This window comes from Tiliqua scincoides, chromosome 1 (genome assembly GCF_035046505.1).
Source record: "Tiliqua scincoides isolate rTilSci1 chromosome 1, rTilSci1.hap2, whole genome shotgun sequence".
Lineage (NCBI taxonomy): Eukaryota > Metazoa > Chordata > Lepidosauria > Squamata > Scincidae > Tiliqua > Tiliqua scincoides.
In genome coordinates, this window is record NC_089821.1 from 3,888,291 (window position 1) to 3,897,218 (window position 8,928).

Genomic DNA, 8,928 nt, shown 5'->3' on the forward strand with positions numbered 1-8,928 from the left:
AATTTATTCAAATTCTAAATGTAAATCAATTCTTTTTCCCCCCAGCCCCCAACACAGTGTCACAGAGATGATGTGGCCCTCCTGCCAAAACATTTGGACACCTTTGCTGTAGACCCAGAGGCATCACTACAGTTTGTGTCACCCCCGTGATGGACCTCCTCCCATACCAGACCATACAGAAGAAATTGCAATATCATACATACAGCCAAAATGCAGTAGCATCACTAGAACTGGTGTCACCCCCCCCCCCATATTTTTGTTAGTTACTGATTTGTTGGGTGACCTGTATTGTTAAATATATTAAAATCAAATTAATGGGGAGGTGACACCAATCCTAGTGATAATGATGATAATAGTAATAAACTTTATTTATATCCCGCCCTTCTCCCCGAAGGGACCCAGGGCGGCTTACAACATATTAAAAACAGATTAAAAACATAATTTAACAGCAAATAAAAACATATTAAAACACACTAACAGATATCCATAAAAACAGTAATCAGATAAAAAGTCAGATAAAAAGAGCAAAATGCAGCAAATCATAGAGGAATCAGGCCTGTAAAAATACTAAAAGATATACGAGTAGAAAAGATGTTTAAAAAAAGGCCATGAACTCAGAAGGCTTGTTTAAACAAAAAGGTCTTCAGGCCTCGCCGAAAAGTCTCAAGAGAGGGAGCCATTCTCAAATCAAGGGGAAGGGAGTTCCATAACGTTGGTGCCACTACTGAGAAGGCCCTATTTCTTGCCGACGCCCCACGTACCTCCTTAGGTGGCGGCACTTGTAAAAAGGCCTTCTCTGATGACCTAAGAGGACGAGCCGGATTGTACGGAAGTAGGTGATCTCTGAGATACCCTGGCCCAGAGCAGAGCGCTGCATTTTGGCTGAGTGTATGATATTGCAATTTCTTCTATGTGGTCTGGTACGGGAGGAGGTTCGTCATGGGTGTGATGCAGTGAGCTCCCACACTGAGTGATGCAAACCCTCTGTGTGGAGGTGGCTTGAACTGTAAAAAGTGTGTGTGTGTGTGTGTGTGTGAAATATACAAGATAATGTCTAACATGATTTTGCATGTTTGAATGCTCACCCATCTGAAAAGAAACAAACCACAAAACCTATAGGTCAGGAGAAAGACTTCAGTGTTATGATTCAGGATTATGATTAAAAAAAAACAAAAAACTACTACCCTGATCTCATGATTTTCTGAATAAATAGCAACTGTTACCCTGCACATGCCCGATCTCGTCTGATCTTGGAAGCTAAGCAGGGTCAGGCCTGGTTAGTACTTGGATGGGAGACCGCCTGGGAAAACCGGGTGCTGTAGGCTTATACCATAGTCTTTCGAGACTGAAGGTTGCCAACCATCTCCCTATACTGAACACTATCTCCCGATCTTGTCTGATCTTGGAAGCTAAGCAGGGTCAGGCCTGGTTAGTACTTGGATGGGAGACTGCCTGGGAATACCGGGTGCTGTAGGCTTATACCGTAGTCTTTCGAGACTGAAGGTTGCCAACCAGAATGCATGAAATATACAGATAATCGCATGGAGTTTCCTCATCAGCAATTTGCTAAAATGGAAGGGGCAACTACACACATACACAGAGATACATTCACCCCTTTAGCTGAACGATGGCCCAATCCTATACTTACCTAGCACCAGAGCTGCGCCGGGTAGCATAAACATGCCATAAAGCATGTTTATGGCACCCAGAGAGTAAGGAGCTCTGGCGCTGGGTCTGCATCAGTCAGCCCAGTGCTGGCAGGAGGAGAATGTGCTGCTGCTGGGGGTGAGAACTCTGGGAAGCCATGTGGCCCCTGGAGCGGGGGAAGGGCAGAACAAGGGTGGGTTGAGGGGGAGGATCTGGTGTGGGAGGGTGCTGGGACCAGTTGGATCCTGCTCTTCCAGATCCTGAACTCTGTGCCAGGCCAGAAGGCCAGGCACAGAGGTTCTCACGCCTGCTGGGACTGGAGAAGGGAACGAAAGTTCCCAGGAAAGCATAAGGCCCCAGGAAGCATAGGACTGAGCTGTCAAGCTGTTCCTCCGTAGCAGCAAATGGGGCAGCTTTCATCAAGCCTGCACATGCATTGGGGAGCTCTGTGTTTGTATCGCAAGGCACATGGGAACAGAGATCAGAATGCAAACGTTAGATTCTAGCTTTGGACTTTTCTATTTTTTTTTACTCCGATGCTATTACAAGCTTTTCTGCAAATTGTTTCATTTGAGCTCAAAGCATTTCTAATCGTATAAAGCCTCTCCTTGCTGTGATTTGTACATCTGCCATATTTTTATGGGGAGGAAAACCTCAGTGATGTTATTAAAAAAAAAAATTAAAAACACACAAGTTGTATTATATAATAACATTTAATACTTAAACATTACTTTATCACAATTATATGTTGTACCTTTATTATTCACTGTCAGTGAACTACTTCCTTTCTCTCACCAGTGAAAGACTATCTCTGCTCTAGAAATTCATTTCCATTTACTTAAAGCTAAATGGTTTGACTTTGAATTTTCATTATCTGGTGTTGGAAGGAGCTTGTGACAGGCACTGCTAGAGAGAATGCCTCAAACCTTCATTGTATCATCTAATTTTTGCTTCACTTTAGTCAGATATCATTTAGGTGGAGAGTAAAACAGTGTTCATAGAATGGGATAAGATGGAACAAAAACAGAATAGGAATCAATACAATGAAAGTAGGATATAGAATGTATTACTCCACAGAAACCACCTTTATCTGTGAACTGTTGGATTTTTTTTTCCTTTTTGTTATATTGATTCCTCACTATTGAGATAATTGGACTAATTTCTTATAAGCCAAATTTGACTTAACAAGATGCAGCCTGAATAGTGGTGACCACATCCATCATGAGCAACATGGCTACAAACTCTCCCCTCCACCTCACCTCATTAAGGGCCCAATCCTAAGGGACTCTAGTGCCAGCGCTGGAGCTCAGTGCCAGCACTGGGTGTTGCAAGCATGCCATAAGGCATGTCTGCAGCACCCAGGGAGGAGGGGCTGCTGACACTGGGCCAGCACCAGTTCGTACTGGGCCTGAAGCTGATTGGGGATGTTGCAGGAGCACTCGGGGATAATTTGCACTGACAGGTGGCAGTGCAGATTTTCAGGTGGGGGAAGGCATTATGGGGTGGGGAGGGCAGGAGTGGGGTGGGGTAAGTGATCTCCATTGTGGGACCTGTGCCCTTACTGGAGGGAAAGGGACAAATGTCCTCTTCCCCCAGGGAGACCTCCAGTAACCTTTGTGGGACAGCAGGATTCAGCGTTCGCCATTTTGGCATTGCTGCACTAAGTGGCCCCCATCAGGGATAGGATTGGGCTGGCCGCTTACATAGAGTTGACATAGTCACTGCAACTTTTAAATGTTTTTTTATTTAGTTTTACAAAGCTCTCTGTTTTCAGATGTGCGTTGACACAGTGGCATAGCTACAAGGGGGTGATGTGGTAAGTATTGTAGGTGCCACCGCACACCATGTAAGCGGTCCCTCCACTTCCCATTGGAGACATTCCAGGCAGCAATGGCCACGCACATCATGGTGTGTTGTGGTGCCTGCAATACTTACCACACACACACCCCTGTAGCTATGCTGTGTTGTGTTGACATTATGACAGGTATGTGTTGACATTTATACCAGCCATAATGTTCTGATAATGAAACACAGGGAAATTGAAGACAGTGGATCAAAACAAAGGATGGGAGGGGGAAATAACGAAAGGGAAGAAAGAAGGGAAAACCCAGACAGGAAGAGAAAAGACCTTAACTGGACTGTGCCATCAAAATTTGGAAAGCTTTCCACTGGACATAAAGGAGTATTTTCCATCTTAATGCTACGTATGAATCAAATACCTTCATATATCTCATGTTACTTTGCTAACGTTTTTCCAAAATGCTATATATGTATTGTGAAATGTATTGTATTGTTGGCATCCTTCAGTCTTGGAAAACCACGGTGCCACGCTCTGAATGGTGGCTCTGGAACAGAGTGTCCTCTCCAGTGCGTGAAGCCTGGGTAAAGTAGATATGGGGGACAGACTGTTACCCATGCAGCAAATCCCCCCTCTCCACGTCGCTGAAATGGTCCAATGGAAAGGCAGAGGCCAATACGGTTGGTTCCAGGAGTTGCAGGAGTTGCCAGAATGTGACTGTGTTCAGCCATGAACTGTCTCGGGGACTCAGGCTCCGGATTTTGCCTCGAGGTTGACTCCTGAAGCCTCTTCCACAACTGGATGTAGCCACAAGGCAGTGGAGGTTTGGGGTCAGAGTTTTCCTTCTCTCAGATGAGCTGCCTTCCCAGGCTGATGAGTCCCATCTACCCGGTGGCTGTTTAGTCGCCTCTTACGACAAGTACAGCCAAACTGAGGGCCTATTCTTATCCCCAGCCCCCAGGGGATGTGAAATGTAAGTATACTTTAATGGAATAATATGGTTTTTTCCCAGTGTTTATCAGTAGCAAAAATGGAGGGGAGTATGAGTTTTAAAATATGTTTCCTTCTCAAGTATTAAAAATAACCAAGCTTTCTCCCTTTAAATGAAACCCTCTTCTGCATTTTGTTTTTTAGTCCTTTGTAAACAAGCTGGGTTCACAGTAGGTTTTGAAATCTTATGTTACACTGAAGAGAATCAGTACTTACTTCCCACCTCTCCACAATAGTTTTATGAAATATCTGAGTGACAAACTTTTAACGAGTCAGAGACAGAAATCTTTTCCATCCTTTTAAGTCCTTGATGATGGTTTTGGATGAGTGTCTGAGTCTCAAGGTCATTTCCTGCCTAAACAGATGCAGTAGGACTGGATAAAGGGGTTAGGAGCATCCACATCTATTCAAAGACAAAACAAGCAGGGAATAAGTTGGAAGGAAAATGCCTGGGGATGGAAGCATCACCATTGAAGTCATAAAAGATGTATGAGGACATCAGTAGAGGAGTTTGGGGGGGGGGAACCTCTGGAAGAAAGCCCTAAGGTATTATCTCAATGGTTGAACTATTAGTTGATTATGCAGCCGTTGAGGGCTCACTGTAAGTTTTGAGGCTATCCTGTGGATCTCACCAGAATCATCCTCAAGATGTTGAAGTTTCTCACATCAATGGAGGAAAACCTGTTTGAAGTGTGTTCCACTCATGATATCTGCACATAATCTCCCGATAGGCACTTGACCTGTCCAAAGAAGATAAGAAATTCAAAAGCGCTATTTATAAAATAAATTGAATGTAGTTATTTGGCCAAGGACTGATCATTGACCTGATCAAACACAGTTGGTGTTTTTTTGTGGGAGCTGTTTTGTCCTCCTGTGCATCCATAATTCCTGTGGATGTTAAAACCTACCCCATTCTGCTCTAATATTGTAAGTACAGGGTGACCCCCAAAAAACAGAACCCATAAAAATTTTATTAAATCCTACAAAGGTCCAGTAAATTTCAAGAAACTTACTGGACTCAAACTTATTGAGTTTGAGGAAGATGATTGTTCCAATATTTCATGCACAGTCGACTTGTATACCCTGTATAACCCCTGCTAACTGGGTAAGAGGCACTTTTCCAAGTGGGTGCTCCTCTTTTATTTAGCAGGGGGAGAGTAACTGGCCCCAGCAGTGTCTTTTCTAGTGGCTGTCTGCTGGTGTTGCATCTTTTTAGATTGTGAGCCCTTTTGGGACAGGGAGCCATTAGATATTTGATTTTCTCTGTAAACCGCTTTGTGAACTTTTTGTTGAAAAGCGGTATATAAATACTGTTGTTGTTGAAAGAAAAAAGAAGAAAAATTAAAATTAACAGTTTTATTCAAAGATTTGTGGGTTCTGTTTTTTTGGGGTCACCTTTGTAAATAGTACAGGGAGTTAAGGATGAAGACCTACATCATTTCGGAGCCACTGCGCAGTGAATGGTATTTTGGTGTGTGATCCCAGAGTACAAAATGCACAACTGATCAAACGTGTTTGTCTCTGCACTCTCAGGCAGGGAGCTTCCTGATCACCTGTCACCTCCTCCTTTTAACTGGAGATTCCAGGAACCGAACCTGGGACAGACTGTATACAAGGCATGTGCTCTGCTACCAAGCTATGGGCCCTCCCTTTTATGCATGGAAGGATAAATGCGTGGGTGATGTGCTCAGGTATGTTCAGAAAACGCAAAGTGGGACGGAGTGCTGTTGGGGCCCTTCCCCCATGACTTGTCGCAGTTCCTCTTTGGCAAAAGGGTTTCTTCCTCTTGGGAGGCTCTCCCACTCAGACTTTAACCTGGGCCCTGAACAAGTTTGTGTGCTTATTTTTATATGCCTGCTCCTTGAGGGAACTATCTTCCTTCCTTTGCCCTGTTACAGTCTTTGAAGTACTTCTTGGAAGTATATGTTTGTGTTACTGCAATGACTTATGTTCTTATGACTTAGCTACGGGGGGGGGGGGGGCGGCGTGCCACAGGCTGGCACAGTAAGTACTGCAGGGGTCATAATGCATTGTTGCCATTGCTGCTTGGAATGGCTCTGACAGCGAGTGGGAGGGACTGCTTACACGGTGTGTTGCAGCATCTGCAGTACTTACAGCACTATCCCCCCCGTAGCTATGCCACTGTCTTTGACATTTTCTCATCTGCTGCTTTAAGGCTGAAATATTATGAGTACTGCAGTGAATAGACCTCATCAAAGACAACTGAATTTACTTCTGAGTAAGTTTGCATGGCACAAACCTTAAATTTAAACAAATACCTCATAACATCCTGCAGAATAAAATAATGATTGAAACCAGTAATTACAACTCAGACTAGGGCTACAAGCTTTAATTGGTTTATAATCAGTTAACACTTTAGCTGATTAATTGGTGGGAGTCAATCTTAATGGCAGGGGTTTAGAGTTAAAGACATACTTGCTTCATCTTGAATCTCTTTTGGAGGCCTTTCTAGTGAGGATGTGCTACTGTAATAGGAAATTTAAAAATAGTGAGGATTCTCTTGTTCTTACAATGAGAGATGAAACAAATATGGTGTGTGGTGACACAAAGCTATATCCTCACAGATGTATTTGGCTTTTCTATAAGTAGTCTGTCCCCTGGGACCGGGGACCCTGATCTCCGGACCAGATCAGACGGAAAGCTCTTCAACCTCTCCAGACTGAGAGCAAAATCCAAAGTCCAGCTGAAATGTCTGCGTGACTTCCTCTTTGCCAACGATGCAGCTGTCACTACCCACTCTGCCAAAGATCTCCAGCAGCTCATGGATCGTTTTAGCAAGGCCTGCCAAGATTTTGGACTGACAATCAGCCTGAAGAAAACACAGGTCATGGTTCAGGATGTGGACTCACCTCCCTGCATTACAATCTCTGAGCATGAACTGGAAGTTGTCCATGACTTTGTGTACCTTGGCTCAACGATCTCCGACACTCATTCTCTCGATACCGAGCTAAACAAGCTCATCGGTAAAGCAGCTACCACGTTTTCCAGACTCACAAAGAGAGTCTGGTCCAACAAGAAGCTGACGGAACATACCAAGATCCAGGTCTACAGAGCTTGCGTCCTGAGTACACTTCTGTACTGCAGCGAGTCATGGACTCTTCGCTCACAACAGGAGAGGAAACTGAGCGCTTTCCACATGCGCTGCCTCCGACGCATCCTCTGCATCACCTGGCAGGACAAAGTTCCAAACAACACAGTCCTGGAACGTGCTGGAATCCCTAGCATGTATTCACTGCTGAAACAGAGACGCCTGCGTTGGCTCAAACATTTCGTGAGAATGGATGATGGCCGGATCCCAAAGGATCTCCTCTATGGAGAACTCGTGCAAGGAAAGCGCCCTACAGGTAGACCACAGCTGCGATACAAGGACATCTGCAAGAGGGATCTGAAGGCCTTAGGGATGGACCTCAACAAGTGGGAAACCCTGGCCTCTGAGCGGCCCGCTTGGAGGCAGGCTGTGCAGCATGGCCTTTCCCAGTTTGAAGAGACACTTTGCCAACAGTCTGAGGCTAAGAGGCAAAGAAGGAAGGCCCATAGCCAGGGAGACAGACCAGGGACAGACTGCACTTGCTCCCGGTGTGGAAGGGATTGTCACTCCCGGATTGGCCTTTTCAGCCACACTAGACGCTGTGCCAGAACCACCTTTCAGAGCGCGATACCATAGTCTTTCGAGACTGAAGGTTGCCAATACAATGTCCCCTGGGATGCAAAGTTGCCTTCCATGCATTTGGATGATCAGTGGGTGATGATTAGTGGGCAGGAGGTCTGGTCTAGAGGGTTGAGCCTCCATTTGCCTGAAGATAACATCCGAGGGTCGCCAGTTCGAGGCCACCGGCACTGTGCGACCTTGAAGCAGCTGACAAGCTGAGCCGAGTTATTCCATCTGCTCTGAGCGTGGGAGGATGGAGGCCAGAATGTGCGGCCAGATCAAGAAAGTAACATCTGATTGTTGTGGTTTCTTGAAAGATAGAACCTTTCAAATTGTAAAAATCCCTATGGGGATTTAAATTTGCCTGCCTATGTAAACCACCTTGAATAAAGTCCGAGGAGAAATCTGAGGACCAAGAAAGGCAGTATAGAAATACCTGCGTTTATTTATTTATTTATTTATTTATTTATTTATTTATTTATTTATTTATTACCAACATCCAAATCTTAAGCACATTTACAGGCATGCCCTGGTATCTGGACACCCCCCCCCCAAACTTGAAACTGCAGACGCTGGTGATGTCCATGTACTCCAGAGCTCTTTGAAGTCCTGCAGAGGCTGCACATGTCAGCCTGTGGCCTCTGCAGGCCTCAGAATGGCAGTTTAGGCTGAAAACATTCTCTCTCTCTCTCTCTCTCTCTCTCTCTCTCTCTCTCTCTCGTAAAATGCCCTAAGTGGCTTCCCAGGCTCTCATAATGCCTTTTAAAGGCACAAAAATGTCACTTCCAATCTGCAGTCAGAGCCCGCTTCCGTTTTCAGAAAC

General features: G+C 44.9%; 1 pseudogene; it reads left to right on the plus strand.

Moving 5' to 3' along the window:
- The first annotated feature begins 1,205 nt into the window (after positions 1–1,205).
- LOC136638339 (5S ribosomal RNA) lies at positions 1,206–1,325 on the plus strand (annotated as a pseudogene).
- The last annotated feature ends 7,603 nt before the right edge of the window (positions 1,326–8,928 follow it).